This window comes from Panulirus ornatus, chromosome 14 (assembly GCF_036320965.1).
Source record: "Panulirus ornatus isolate Po-2019 chromosome 14, ASM3632096v1, whole genome shotgun sequence".
In the NCBI taxonomy this organism is placed as follows: Eukaryota; Metazoa; Arthropoda; class Malacostraca; order Decapoda; family Palinuridae; genus Panulirus; species Panulirus ornatus.
In genome coordinates this window covers 38,471,265-38,487,795 of record NC_092237.1, presented here as the reverse complement: position 1 = coordinate 38,487,795, position 16,531 = coordinate 38,471,265, and the positions used below count along the sequence as shown (strand labels likewise).

Genomic DNA, 16,531 nt, shown 5'->3' with positions numbered 1-16,531 from the left:
AATACTTAGAAAAGCAAATGGATTTGTATGTAGCATTTATGGATCCGGAGAAAGCATATGATAGAGTTGATAGAGATGCTCTGTGGAAGGTATTAAGAATATATGGTGTGGGAGGCAAGTTGTTAGAAGCAGTGAAAAGTTTTTATCGAGTATGTAAGGCATGTGTACGTGTAGGAAGAGAGGAAAGTGATTGGTTGTCAGTGAATGTAGGTTTGCGGCAGGGGTGTGTGATGTCTCCATGGTTGTTTAATTTGTTTATGGATGGGGTTGTTAGGGAGGTGAATGCAAGAGTTTTTTCGAAAGAGGAGCAAGTATGAAGTCTGTTGGGGATGAGAGAGCTTGGGAAGTGAGTCAGTTGTTGTTCGCTGATGATACAGCGCTGGTGGCTGATTCATGTGAGAAACTGCAGAAGCTGGTGACTGAGTTTGGTAAAGTGTGTGAAAGAAGAAAGTTAAGAGTAAATGTGAATAAGAGCAAGGTTATTAGGTACAGTAGGGTTGAGGGTCAAGTCAACTGGGAGGTAAGTTTGAATGGAGAAAAACTGGAGGAAGTAAAGTGTTTTAGATATCTGGGAGTAGATCTGGCAGCGGTTGGAACCATGGAAGCGGAAGTGAATCATAGGGTGGGGGAGGGCACGAAAGTCCTGGGAGCCTTGAAGAATGTGTGGAAGTCGAGAACATTATCTCGGAAAGCAAAAATGGGTATGTTTGAAGGAATAGTGGTTCCAGCAATGTTTTATGGTTGCGAGGCGTGGACTATGGATAGAGTTGTGCGCAGGAGGATGGATGTGCTGGAAATGAGATGTTTGAGGACAATGTGTGGTGTGAGGTGGTTTGATCGAGTAAGTAATGTAAGGGTAAGAGAGATGTGTGGAAATAAAAAGAGCGTAGTTGAGAGAGCAGAAGAGGGTGTTTTGAAATGGTTTGGGCACATGGAGGGAATGAGTGAGGAAAGATTGACCAAGAGGATATATGTGTCGGAGGTGGAGGGAACGAGGAGAAGTGGGAGACCAAATTGGAGGTGGAAAGATGAAGTGAAAAAGATTTTGTGTGATCGGGGCCTGAACATGCAGGAGGGTGAAAGGAGGACAAGGAATAGAGTGAATTGGATCGATGTGGTATACCGGGGTTGACATGCTGTCAGTGGATTGAATCAGGGCATGTGAAGCGTCTGGGGTAAACCATGGAAAGTTGTGTGGGGCCTGGATGTGGAAAGGGAGCTGTGGTTTCGGGCATTATTGCATGACAGCTGGAGACTGAGTGTGAACGAATGGGGCCTTTGTTGTCTTTTCCTAGTGCTACCTCGCACACATGAGGGGGGAGCGAGATGGTATTCCATGTGTGGCGAGGTGGAGACGGGAATGAATAAAGGCAGCCAGTGTGAATTGTGTGCATGGGTATATATGTATGTGTCTGTGTGTGTATATATATGTGTACATTGATATGTATAGGTATGTATATTTGCATGTGTGGACGTGTATGTATATACATTGTGTATTGGGTGGGTTGGGCCATTTCAATCGTCTGTTTCCTTGCGCTACCTCGCAAACGCGGGAGACAGCGACAAAGCAAAAAAAAAAAAAAAAAAAAAATATATATATATATATATATATATATATATATATATACATTTTCCAACAGGCGCACATAACCAGCAGATAGCATTTTACCGAACCTAACTGTACAACGCGGAGGTGTATGAATACAAATAAAGTGCATATGAACGCGCACCTTCATAGAACATACAAAGCTCCAACAGCCAGGATCAAACCCGGGACCTCTGGGCAAGAGGCGGGAATGCTAACCGCTAGGCTATGGGCCTGGCTAATACGAAATAACATAAATATACATATACATACATATGTTTTTTTGTTTTTTTTTGTCGCTGTCTCCCGCGTTTGCGAGGTAGCGCAATGAAACAGACGAAAGAAAGAATACATACATATGTATATACATACATACATATGTATATATATATATATATATATATATATATATATATATATATATATATATATATATATATATATATATATATATATATATATATATATATATATATATATATATATATATATATGTATATGTATATATTCATTCATATATATATATATATATATATATATATATATATATATATATATATATATATATATATATATAATAATATATATATATATATATGTATAATCACATCATCAGGGGAGACACAAGAGAGAAATATAACAGTCAGTTGATATACATCGGCGTCCTAGCTTCGTCTCTTCAATGTATATCAACTGACTGTTATATTTCTCTCTTCTGTCTCCCCTGATGATGTGATTATTACACGAAAGTGCGCTTGGGAACTTTTCGTGTTTCATTTTCCCTGTGGACTCATAGGAATATACATATGTATATATTCATACTTGCTCGCCTTCATCCATTCTCGGCGCCACCCCGCTCCACACCAAACAACATCGCTACCTCACGCGTCAATGAGGTAGCTCCAGGAAACAGACGAAAATGGGCCACATCCGCTCGCTCTCACTCTCCGCGTTGTACGGTTAGGCTCGGTAAAATGCTATCTGCTGGCCATGTGCGCCTGTTGGGAAATAGTCGGTGTTGACCCCGTTGCTCACCAATATGAGACGAAGGGTATTCGAGTACTTAGTATTCGAATAGTTATTTCATATATATATATATATATATATATATATATATATATATATATATATATATATATATATATATATATATATATATATATGCTGTCAAAGGACTGAATCAGGTCATGTTAAGTGTCCGAGGTAAACTATGGAAAGGTCTTTGGGGCCTGGTTGTGCTTAAGAAGCTGTAGTTTCGGTACAATACACATGACAGCAAAACAATGAGAGTGAGCGGATGTGGCCCATTTTCGTCTGTTTCCTAGAGCTACCTCATTGACGCGTGAAGTAGCGATGTTGTTAGGTGTGGGGCGGGTTGGCGCAAGAATGGATGAATGCGAGCAGGTATGGATATGTATATGTGTATGTATATTATGTATGTATATGTATATTTCTGTGCAGGTATATACGCGCGAAGTAGCGATAGAAAAAGACAACAAAGGCCAAATTCCTTTACACTCAGTCTCTAGCTGTCATGTGAAATACACCGAAACAACAGCTCCCTTTCCACATCCAGGCACCACAAAACTGTCCATGGTTTACCCCAGACGCTTCACATGCCATGGTTCACTCCACTAAAAAAACGTCGACCCTGGTATGCCACATCGTTCCAATTCACCCTCCTGTATGTTCAGACTACAATCACTCAAAATCTTTTTCACTTCATTCTTCCACCTCCAATTTGGTCTCCCACTTCTCGTTCCCTCCACCTCTGACACGTATATCCTCTCTGTCAATATTTCCTCACTCATTCTCTCCATGTCACCAAACCATTTCAATACACTCTCTTTCACTCTCTAAACCACACTCTTTTTATTACCACACATCTCTCTTACCTTTTCATTACTTAATCAAACCACTTCACACTACATACTGTCCTCAAACATTTCATTTCCAACACATCCACCCTCCTCCGCACAACTCTATCTATAGCCCATGCCTCGCAACCATATAAATCATTTGTTGGATTTATTATTCCATCAAACATACTTGAATTTTGCTCCCCAAGATAACGTTCTCGCTTTCCACACATTCTTCAACGCTCCGAGAACGTACACCCCTCCCAAACCCTGTGACTCATTTCTGATTCCATTCCATTCGCTGCTAAATCCACTTCCAGAGATCTAAAACACTTCACTTCCTCCGGTATTTCTCCATTCAAACTTACCTATCAATTAACGTGTCCCTCAACCCTACTGAACCTATTTACCTTGCTCTTATTCATATTTACACTCAGCTTTCTTTCTTTCACACACTTTAAAAACTCAGTCAACAACTTCTGCAGTTTGTCACCCGAATCAGCCACCAGCCCTGTATCATCATCGAACAACAACAGACTCACTTCCCAAGCCCTCTCATCCACAACAGACTGCATACTTGCCCCTCTCTCTAAAACCTTTTCATTCACCTCCCTAAAAACCACATTCATAATCAAATTAAACAACCATGGAGACATCACGCATCCTTGCTGTAAACCGACATTCACTGGGAACCAATCACTTTCCTCTCTTCCTACTCGTACACATGCTTTATACCCTCGATAAAAGCTTTCCACTGTTTGTAGCGACTTACCTCCCACACCATATACTCTTAATACCTTCCACAGATCATCTCCATCAACTCTATCATATGCCTTCTCCAGATCCATAAATGCTACAAACAAATCTATCGGTTTTTCTAAGAATTTATAACATGTATTCTTCAAAGCAAACACCTGATCCATAACTCATCGACCACTTCTGAAACCACACTGCTCTTCTTCAGTCTAATGCTCTGTACATGCCTTCATCTCTCAATACCCTCAAATACAATTTCCCAGAAATACTCAATAAACTTATCGCTCTGTAATTTGAACACTCACATTCATCCACTTTGCCTTTGTACAATGGCACCATGCATGCATTCTGCTAATCCTCAGGCACTTCACCATAAACCATGCATACATTGAATGTCCTCACCAGCTAGTCAACAACACAGTCACCACATTTTCTTAATAAATTCCAAGCAATGCTATCCAAACTCTCCGCCTTGCCGGCGAACATCTACAAAGCTTTCAGAACCATTTCTCTGTTTACTAAATCATTCTCCCTGACACTCTCACTTCGCACACAAATATAGATATATATATGTATATATATCTCAAAATGAATCATGTCTCTTAAAGGAGAATTTTTAACGACTTTATCAAAACTTTGGATTTGGATTGATTTTACCCACAAAAGATGATCTTCAACCTTCAGTGGACTCCCATACTTAAGCACAAAGTGAATTCAAATAAAATTTCTGACATTCAAGAATCCAAAACCTTCAACAGTTTCCATCTAAGATATAATGAAGAAGCTACAGTCTTCCTCAGAAAAAAGACTCCCAACAATACTGTACTTAAAATATGACTAAAGACTTCTTCAAGTACCACGGCCAAAAGCCCATGTAAATTATCCTCAGATGAAGAAACGGTGTTAATGGCTTCATTCAATTACCATATGATGATCTGAAACCTCTTCATAATCTTTTAGAGCAGCTCATTTTCGAGGGATGTTACTAGATGCTTCCTGTTCCATGGGAGGGTGTTGGCGGCTGACATAGCTGTGGTCCATCATAAACATTTACACACCTACACCGAGCACGTCACAGGGCCTAGGATCGCCATCTTGCTTAGCCCCCAGTCTTGGTGACGCGTCGCCGCCGGTCGTAAACACTTCAACTGTCGTGCACTTCATCACTCTCTTGTCACGACCACTGCCACCACTACCACCGGACATTCACACAGCCACTGTCAGTTCTGTGACCCCATGCATCAAAGTACACACAGGTATATGGCATAAGAATTAGCCATGATTAGACATGATTTATTTTGAGATCTCAAAGATTTTCTTGGTCTTTCTGGAAATTACCTAAAGTGTTTGTGTGTTCTTTAAGGCATTATTGGCATGATTGATTTCTGGTTGTATTAGAAAGTGGGTTCTCTTCTCACCTGTCCAGTAAAAATTTAGCTCTAAATTAATCTTTTCTTAATGGAGACTAGCAAAAGAGATCTGTGCCACTTGAGGCATATCTTTTCAATGATACTTTTGATTGGATCAAATTGAATTTCCTTGTGTAGCTTTGAGTATGCCACCATCACAGGAGTATGGTTCAGAATGAGGATCGGTTTTCAATAAGGGTTGGTCTTTCCTCTAGTTTTTTTAGGTTTTGTGAAGTCATTCCTCCTTCCTGTGGAAGTATTCTTAAATGCTCATGGGACTGTATTCATAGGGAAGAATTATGGGTTTTGAAGGATGATGAACCAATTCTCCACAATAGGCATAGTCATATGAGCATCTATTTATTTTCCCTTCCGTTTTGAAAAACCAACTAGATTTCGGAAAGTAACCAGACTGAGATATGGACACGAGTGTTCAGGCAATAAATGTTGGTGAGAGCTTGCTTAGTCAATATCTCCTCCGCACTGTGACGTCATGGACTTGGATGAGTTGTTATGTGGTTATTGAGTCATGTAAATATGAAGCTGCCTGTTTCATTTTGTTTATGGTGGTTGAAATAAAACAAACTTTTCATTTTTATATGCTTACATTTTTACAAAAGTTATCGTGTGCTACTTTGTTGTATATTCAGCTGTATTACATTATAAACAGGATCTATTTTGTGTAATCAGCTCCTTTCTAATATTAGATGAAAAAATGAAAGTGCAGATTTGATACTTACATCTTGGAGAAGGGCATGTGACATTCTTATGAATATATTTTTATAAAAATAACAGGTGTTAAACATAAATGGACTTCCTGGTCCTTTATTGCTATGAATGAATGAAACATATGGTAAAGGTAATTACAGTATAATTCTGTATTCATTTGCTGCCGGTCTTTTATGCAGTGGGGACGTTCATGTACTTTGGCTATGATTTCAATAGATAATAAACAGTAGATATGTGAATTTAGTGTTGTTTTGGTAATTCTGTGCTAGATTTTTCATATTTTTACTGGAAATTTGATAACATCAACCTGTAACTACATTCAGATTGTATCTGAAATCTATCAACATCAAAAAATCACTCATTTTCCGCTCCTTCATTTTCGAAAAAATATACTACACATCATATGTTTTAATTTAATGAAAGTATTTTCCATATTTTCAGTAATTTAAGAATATTTTTATGGTACACATAAATTGATGTATATGACTGTGTATATAATGCTTGTGGCATGAGAAGAGTGGGAGGTGGGTTGATTACAAAGGGTAGTGAGTGGTGGGATGAAGAAGTAAAAGTATTAGTGAAAGAGAAGAGAGAGGCATTTCGACGATTTTTGCAAGGAAAAAATGCAATTGAGTGGGAGATGTATAAAAGAAAGAGACAGGAGGTCAAGAGAAAGGTGCAAGAAGTGAAAAAAAGGGCAAATGAGAGTTGGGGTGAGAGATAATCATTAAATTTTAGGGAGAATAAAAAGATGTTCTGGAAGGAGGTAAATAAAGTGCGTAAGACAAGGGAGCAAATGGGAACTTCAGTGAAGGGCGCAAATGGGGAGGTGATAACAAGAAGTGGTGATGTGAGACGGAGATGGAGTGAGTATTTTGAAGGTTTGTTGAATGTGTTTGATGATAGAGTGGCAGATATAGGGTGTTTTGGTCGAGGTGGTGTGCAAAGTGAGAGGGTTAGGGAAAATGATTTGGTAAACAGAGAAGAGGTAGTGAAAGCTTTGCGGAAGATGAAAGCCGGCAAGGCAGCAGGTTTGGATGGTATTGCAGTGGAATTTATTAAAAAAGGGGGTGACTGTATTGTTGACTGGTTGGGAAGGTTATTTAATGTATGTATGACTCATGGTTAGGTGCCTGAGGATTGGCGGAATACGTGCATAGTGCCATTGTACAAAGGCAAAGGGGATAAGAGTGAGTGCTCAAATTACAGAGGTATAAGTTTGTTGAGTATTCCTGGTAAATTATATGGGAGGGTATTGATTGAGAGGGTGAAGGCATGTATAGAGCATCAGATTGGGGAAGAGCAGTGTGGTTTCAGAAGTGGTAGAGGATGTGTGGATCAGGTGTTTGCTTTGAAGAATGTATGTGAGAAATACTTAGAAAGGCAAATGGATTTGTATGTAGCATTTATGGATCTGGAGAAGGCATATGATAGAGTTGATAGAGATGCTCTGTGGAAGGTATTAAGAATATGTGGTGTGGGAGGAAAGTTGTTAGAAGCAGTGAAAAGTTTTTATCGAGGATGTAAGGCATGTGTACGTGTAGGAAGAGAGGAAAGTGATTGGTTCTCAGTGAATGTAGGTTTGCGGCAGGGGTGTGTGATGTCTCCATGGTTGTTTAATTTGTTTATGGATGGGGTTGTTAGGGAGGTAAATGCAAGAGTTTTGGAAAGAGGGGCAAGTATCAAGTCTGTTGGGGATGAGAGAGCTTGGGAAGTGAGTCAGTTGTTGTTCGCTGATGATACAGCGCTGGTGGCTGATTCATGTGAGAAACTGCAGAAGCTGGTGACTGAGTTTGGTAAAGAGTGTGGAAGAAGAAAGTTAAGAGTAAATGTGAATAAGAGCAAGGTTATTAGGTACAGTAGGGTTGAGGGTCAAGTCAATTGGGAGGTGAGTTTGAATGGAGAAAAACTGGAGGAAGTGAAGTGTTTTAGATATCTGGGAGTGGATCTGGCAGCGGATGGAACCATGGAAGCGTAAGTGGATCATAGGGTGGGGAAGGGGGCGAAAATTCTGGGGGCCTTGAAGAATGTGTGGAAGTCGAGAACATTATCTCGGAAAGCAAAAATGGGAATGTTTGAAGGAATATTGGTTCCAACAAAGTTGTATGGTTGCGAGGCGTGGGCTATGGATAGAGTTGTGCGCAGGAGGATGGATGTGCTGGAAATGAGATGTTTGAGGACAATGTGTGGTGTGAGGTGGTTTGATCGAGTGAGTAACGTAAGGGTAAGAGAGATGTGTGGAAATAAAAAGAGCGTGGTTGAGAGAGCAGAAGAGGGTGTTTTGAAGTGGTTTGGGCACATAGAGAGAATGAGTGAGGAAAGATTGACCAAGAGGATATATGTGTCGGAGGTGGAGGGAACGAGGAGAAGAGGGAGACCAAATTGGAGGTGGAAAGATGGAGTGAAAAAGATTTTGTGTGATCGGGGCCTGAACATGCAGGAGGGTGAAAGGAGGGCAAGGAATAAAGTGAATTGGAGCGATGTGGTATACCGGGGTTGACGTGCTGTCATTGGATTGAATCAAGGCATGTGAAGCGTCTGGGGTAAACCATGGAAAGCTGTGTAGGTATGTATATTTGCGTGTGTGGACGTATGTATATACATGTGTATAGGGGGGGTTGGGCCATTTCTTTCATCTGTTTCCTTGCGCTACCTCGCAAACGCGGGAGACAGCGACAAAGTATAATAAAAGAATAAAAAAAATAATATATATATATATATATATATATATATATATATATATATATATATATATATATATATATATATATATATATATATATATATATATATATATATATTTATATATGCATATATATATATGTATATATATATATATATATATATATATATATATATATATATATATATATATATATATATATATATATATATATATATATATATATATATATATATATAAATATATATATATATATATATATATATATATATATATATATATATATATATATATATATATATATATATATATATATATATACATATATATATATATATTTATATATATATATATATATATATATATATATATATATATATATATATATATATATATATATATATATATATATATATATATATATATATATATGTAAATATATATATATATATATATATATATATATATATATATATTTATATATATATATATATATATATATATATATATATATATATATATATATATATATATATATATATATATATATATATATATATATATATATATATATATATATATATAGTGAGTACTCAAATTACAGAGGTATAAGTTTGTTGAGTATTCTTGGCAAATTATATGGGAGGGTATTGATTGAGAGGGTGAAGGCATGTACAGAGCATCAGATTGGGGAAGAGCAGTGTGGTTTCAGAAGTGGTAGAGGATGTGTGGATCAGGTGTTTGCTTTAAGAATGTATGTGAGAAATACTTAGAAAAGCAAATGGATTTGTATGTAGCATTTATGGATCTGGAGAAGGCATATGATAGAGTTGATAGAGATGCTCTGTGGAAGGTATTAAGAATATATGGTGTGGGAGGCAAGTAGTTAGAAGCAGTGAAAAGTTTTTATCGAGGATGTAAGGCATGTGTACGTGTAGGAAGAGAGGAAAGTGATTGGTTCTCAGTAAATGTAGGTTTGCGGCAGGGGTGTGTGATGTCTCCATGGTTGTTTAATTTGTTTATGGATGGGGTTGTTAGGGAGGTAAATGCAAGAGTTTTGGAAAGAGGGGCAAGTATCAAGTCTGTTTTGGATGAGAGAGCTTGGGAAGTGAGTCAGTTGTTGTTCGCTGATGATACAGCGCTGGTGGCTGATTCATGTGAGAAACTGCAGAAGCTGGTGACTGAGTTTGGTAAATTGTGTGAAAGAAGAAAGTTAAGAGTAAATGTGAATAAGAGCAAGGTTATTAGGTACAGTAGGGTTGAGGGTCAATTCAATTGGGAGGTGAGTTTGAATGGAGAAAACCTGGAGGAAGGAAGTGTTTTAGATATCTGGGAGTGGATCTGGCAGCGGATGGAACCATGGAAGCGTAAGTGGATCATAGGGTGGGGGAGGGGGCGAAATTTCTGGGAGCCTTGAAGAATGTGGAAGTCGAGAACATTATCTCGGAAAGCAAAAATGGGTATGTTTGAAGGAATAGTGGTTCCAACAATGTCGTATGGTTGCGAGGCGTGGACTATAGATAGACTTGTGCGCAGGAGGATGGATGTGCTGGAAATGAGATGTTTGAGGATAATGTGTGGTGTGAGGTGGTTTGATCGAGTATGTAACGTAAGGGTAAGAGAGATGTGTGGAAATAAAAAGAGCGCGGTTGAGAGAGCAGATGAGGGTGTTTTGAAATGGTTTGGTCACATGGAGAGAATGAGTGAGGAAAGATTGACCAAGAGGATATATGTGTCGGAGGTGGAGGGAACGAGGAGAAGAGGGAGACCAAATTGGAGGTGGAAAGATGGAGTGAAAAAGATTTTGTGTGATCGGGGCCTGAACATGCAGGAGGGTGAAAGGAGGGCAAAGAATAGAGTAAATTGGATCGATGTGGTATACCGGGGTTGACGTGCTGTCAGTGGATTGAATCAAGGCATGTGTATGGGGGTGGGTTGGGCCATTTCTTTCGTCTGTTTCCCTGCGCTACCTCGCAAACGCGGGAGACAGCGACAAAGCAAAAAAAGAAAAAGAATATATATATATATATATATATATATATATATATATATATATATATATATATATATATATATATATGTATATATATATGAATGCGACATTCATTTTTCATTTCATTTCAAGCTAGAAGTTTCAGTTTTCTAAATTGTTTCTTACATTTTTCATATGTATATATATGTGTATATGTGTTTGTGTGTGTATATGTGCGTATGTATGTGTATGTATACATATATGCATATATATGTATATATATACTATCCCTGGGGATTGGGGTGAAAGAATACTTCCCACGCATTCCTCGCGTGTTGTAGAAGGCGACTTAAGGGGACGGGAGCGGGGGGCAAGAAATCCTCCCCTCCTTGTATTTTTTAACTTTCTAAAATGGGACACAGAGGAAGGAGTCACGCGGGGAGTGCTCATCCTCCTCGAAGGCTCAGACTGGGGTGTCTAAATGTGTGTGGATGTAGCCAAGATGTGAAAAAAGGAGAGATAGGTAGTATGTTTGAGGAAAGGAACCTGGATGTTTTGGCTCTGAGAGAAACGAAGCTCAAGGGCAAAGGGGAAGAGTGGTTTGGGAATGTCTTGGGAGTAAAGTCAGGGGTTAGTGAGAGGACAAGAGCAAGGGAAGGAGTAGCAGTACTCCTGAAACAGGAGTTGTGGGAGTATGTGATAGAATACAAGAGAGTAAATTCTCGATTAATATGGGTAAAACTGAAAGTTGATGGAGAGAGATGGGTGATTATTGGTGCATATGCACCTGGGCATGAGAAGAAAGATCATGAGAGGCAAGTGTTTTGGGAGCAGCTGAATGAGAGTGTTAGTGGTTTTGATGCACGAGACCGGGTTATAGTGATGGGTGATTTGAATGCAAAGGTGAGTAAAGTGGCAGTTGAGGGAATAATTGGTATACATGGGGTGTTCAGTGTTGTGAATGGAAATGGTGAAGAGCTTGTAGATTTATGTGCTGAAAAAGGACTGGTGATTGGGAATACCTGGTTTAAAAAGCGAGATATACATAAGTATACGTATGTAAGTAGGAGAGATGGCCAGAGAGAGTTATTAGATTACGTGTTAATTGACAGGCGCGCGAAAGAGACTTTTGGATGTTAATGTGCTGAGAGGTGTAACTGGAGGGATGTCTGATCATTATTTTGTGAAGGCTAAGGTGAAGATTTGTATGGGTTTTCAGAGAAGAAGAGTGAATGTTGGGGTGAAGAGGGTGGTGAGAGTAAGTGAGCTTGGGAAGGAGACTTGTGTGAGGAAGTACCAGGAGAGACTGAGTACAGAATGGAAAAATGTGAAAACAATGGAAGTAAGGGGAGTGGGGGAGGAATGGGATGTATTTAGGGAGTCAGTGATGGATTGCGCAAAAGATGCTTGTGGCATGAGAAGAGTGGGAGGTGGGTTGATTAGAAAGGGTAGTGAGTGGTGGGATGAAGAAGTAAGATTATTAGTGAAAGAGAAGAGAGAGGCATTTGGACGATTTTTGCAGGGAAAAAATGCAATTGAGTGGGAGATGTATAAAAGAAAGAGACAGGAGGTCAAGAGAAAGGTGCAAGAGGTGAAAAAGAGGGCAAATGAGAGTTGGGGTGAGAGAGTATCATTAAATTTTAGGGAGAATAAAAAGATGTTCTGGAAGGAGGTAAATAAAGTGCGTAAGACAAGGGAGCAAATGGGAACTTCAGTGAAGGGCGCAAATGGGGAGGTGATAACAAGTAGTGGTGATGTGAGAAGGAGATGGAGTGAGTATTTTGAAGGTTTGTTGAATGTGTTTGATGATAGAGTGGCAGATATAGGGTGTTTTGGTCGAGGTGGTGTGCAAAGTGAGAGGGTTAGGGAAAATGATTTGGTAAACAGAGAAGAGGTAGTAAAAGCTTTGCGGAAGATGAAAGCCGGCAAGGCAGCAGATTTGGATGGTATTGTAGTGGAATTTATTAAAAAAGGGGGTGACTGTATTAATGACTGGTTGGTAAGATTATTTAATGTATGTATGACTCATGGCGAGGTGCCTGAGGATTGGCGGAATGCGTGCATAGTGCCATTGTACAAAGGCAAAGGGGATAAGAATGAGTGCTCAAATTACAGAGGTATAAGTTTGTTGAGTATTCGTGGTAAATTATATGGGAGGGTATTGATTGAGAGGGTGAAGGCATGTACAGAGAATCAGATTGGGGAAGAGCAGTGTGGTTTCAGAAGTGGTAGAGGATGTGTGGATCAGGTGTTTACTTTGAAGAATGTATGTGAGAAATACTTAGAAAAGCAAATGGATTTGTATGTAGCATTTATGGATCTGGAGAAGGCATATGATAGAGTTGATAGAGATGCTCTGTGGAAGGTATTAAGAATATATGGTGTGGGAGGCAAGTTGTTAGAAGCATTGAAAAGTTTTTATCGAGGATGTAAGGCATGTGTACGTGTAGGAAGAGAGGAAAGTGATTGGTTCTCAGTGAATGTAGGTTTGCGGCAGGGGTGTGTGATGTCTCCATGGTTGTTTGATTTGTTTATGGATGGGATTGTTAGGGAGGTAAATGCAAGAGTTTTGGAAAGAGGGGCAAGTATGAAGTCTGTTGGGGATGAGAGAGCTTGGGAAGTGAGTCAGTTGTTGTTCGCCGATGATACAGCGCTGGTGGCTGATTCATGTGAGAAACTGCAGAAGCTGGTGACTGAGTTTGGTAAAGTGTGTGAAAGAAGAAAGTTAAGAGTAAATGTGAATAAGAGCAAAGTTATTAGGTACAGTAGGGTTGAGGGTCAAGTCAACTGGGAGGTGAGTTTGAATGGAGAAAAACCGGATGAAGTAAAGTGTTTTAGATATTCTGTGAGTGGATATGGCAGCGGATGGAACCATGGAAGCGGAAGTTGATCATAATATGGGGGAGGGGGCGAAAATCCTGGGAGCCTTGAAGAATGTGTGGAAGTCGAGAACATTATCTCGGAAAGCAAAAATGGTTATGTTTGATGGAATAGTGGTTCCAACAATGTTGTACGGTTGCGAGGCGTGGGCTATGGATAGAGTTGTGCGCAGGAGGATGGATGTGCTGGAAATGAGATGTTTTAGGACAATGTGTGGTGTGAGGTGGTTTGTGAGGTGCCCAAACCATTTCAAAACACCCTCTTCTGCTCGCTCAACCACGCTCTTTTAATTTCCACACATCTCTCTTACCCTTACGTTACTTACTCGATCAAACCACCTCACACCACACGTGCCCTATTCCTTCAAACATACCCATTTTTGCTTTCCGAGATAATGTTCTCGACTTCTACACATTCTTCAAGGCTCCCAGGATTTTCACCCCCTCCCCACCCTATGATCTACTTCCGCTTCCATGGTTCCATCCTCTGCCAGATCCACTCCCAGATATCTAAAACACTTTACTTCCTCCAGTTTTTCTCCATTCAAACTTACCTCCCAATTGACTTGACCCTCAACCCTACTGTACCTAATTACCTTGCTCTTATTCACATTTACTCTTATCTTTCTTCTTTCACACAATTTACCAAACTCAGTCACCAGCTTCTGCAGTTTCTCACATGAATCAGCCACCAGCGCTGTATCATCGGCGAACAACAACTGACTCACTTCCCAAGTTCTCTCATCCCCAACAGACTTCATACTTGCCCCTCTTTCCAAAACTTTTGCATTTACCACCCTAACAACCCCATCCATAAACAAATTAAACAACCATGGAGACTTCACACACCCCTGCCGCAAACCTACATTCACTGAGAACCAATCACTTTCCTCTCTTCCTACACGCACACATGCCTTACATCCTCGATAAAAACTTTTCACTGCTTCTAACAACTTGCCGCCCACACCATATATTCTTAATACCTTCCACAGAGCATCTCTATCAACTCTATCATATGCCTTCTCCAGATCCATAAGTGCTATATACAAATCCATTTGCTTTTCTAAGTATTTCTCACATACATTCTTCAAAGCAAACACCTGATCCACACATCCTCTACCACTTCTGAAACCACACTGCTCTTCCCCAATATATATATATATATATATATATATATATATATATATATATATATATATATATATATATATATATATATATATATATATATATATATAAATATATATATATATGTATATATATATATATATATATATATATATATATATATATATATATATATATATATATATATATATATATATATATATATATATATATATATATATATATATATATATATATATATATATATATATATATATATATATATATATATATATATATATATATATATATATATATATATATATATATATATATATTGGGGAAGAGCAATATATATATATATATATATATATTTATATATATATATATATATATATTTATATATATATATATCTTTTTTTTTAATTTTCCAAAAGAAGGAAAAGAGAATTGGGCCAGGTGAGGGTATTCCCTCAAGGGCCCAGTCATCTGTTCTTAACGCTACCTCGCTAATGCGGGAAATGGCGAATAGTTTGAAAAAAAAAATATATATATATATATACACATATATATATGTGTGTGTGTGTGTGTGTGTGTGTGCGTGGTCTTTCTTCGTCTGCTTACTGGTGGTATCTTTCTTACGCGGGAAGCGGCAATGAAATTTATAAATAATGAATATCTTCTTTTCTCTTTCATACCCTTTTCCTCTTTCATCCGAGATGTTTATTACTGAAGAAATGTTTTGCCCGTGTCGTGCCGGTTATATAAAACAAAACCTATGGAACCCTCTGATGATTAATTTTAGAATATATCAAAGTAACGTCATCAAGCCAGACAGTCACTAAGGTAAGCTCATTGGATGAGAGAGTAATAAACCTAATCGAAATTGTGATGCGTGCAAAACTTTGATTCCTTTCGTTCCAAGTAGCAGTAGAGAGAGAGATTGAATGGAAAGACATACATACATACATATATACATACATACATACATAAATACATACATACATACATACATTCATACATACTTACATACATACATACAACATACAAACCTCCCACATCCAGGATCGAACCTGGGACCCCTCTGCAAGAGGCAGGCATGCTAACCGCTAGGCTATGGGACTGTATAATAGGTAACAACTATTCGAAATACTAAGTACTCGAATACCCTTCGTCTCACAATGGTGAGCAACGGGGTCTATACTTGGTTGTTTCCGAACAGACGCACATAGCCAGCTCATAGCGTTTTACCGAACCTAACTCTACAACGCGGAGGTATATGAATACGAATAAAGTGCATATGAACGCGCACCTTCATAGAACATACATTGCATGTTCTATGAAGGTGCGCGTTCATATGCACTTTATTCGTATACATACATACATACATACATGCATGTATACATACATACATATATACATACATACATGCATACATACATACATACATACATACATACATACATACATACATACATACATACATACATACATATCAGGAAAATATGAATATCTAAAGGTAATTGTTCCCGTTTCACTATTGTTCTTCTCA

The 16,531-nt window shown here is 38.4% G+C and overlaps 1 protein-coding gene across 1 annotated transcript in view; it reads left to right on the top strand.

Moving 5' to 3' along the window:
- Window positions 1-16,531, top strand: part of LOC139753530 (glutamate receptor ionotropic, delta-1-like) — a 121,245-nt gene that overhangs the window by 66,950 nt on the left and 37,764 nt on the right. The window lies entirely within an intron of this gene.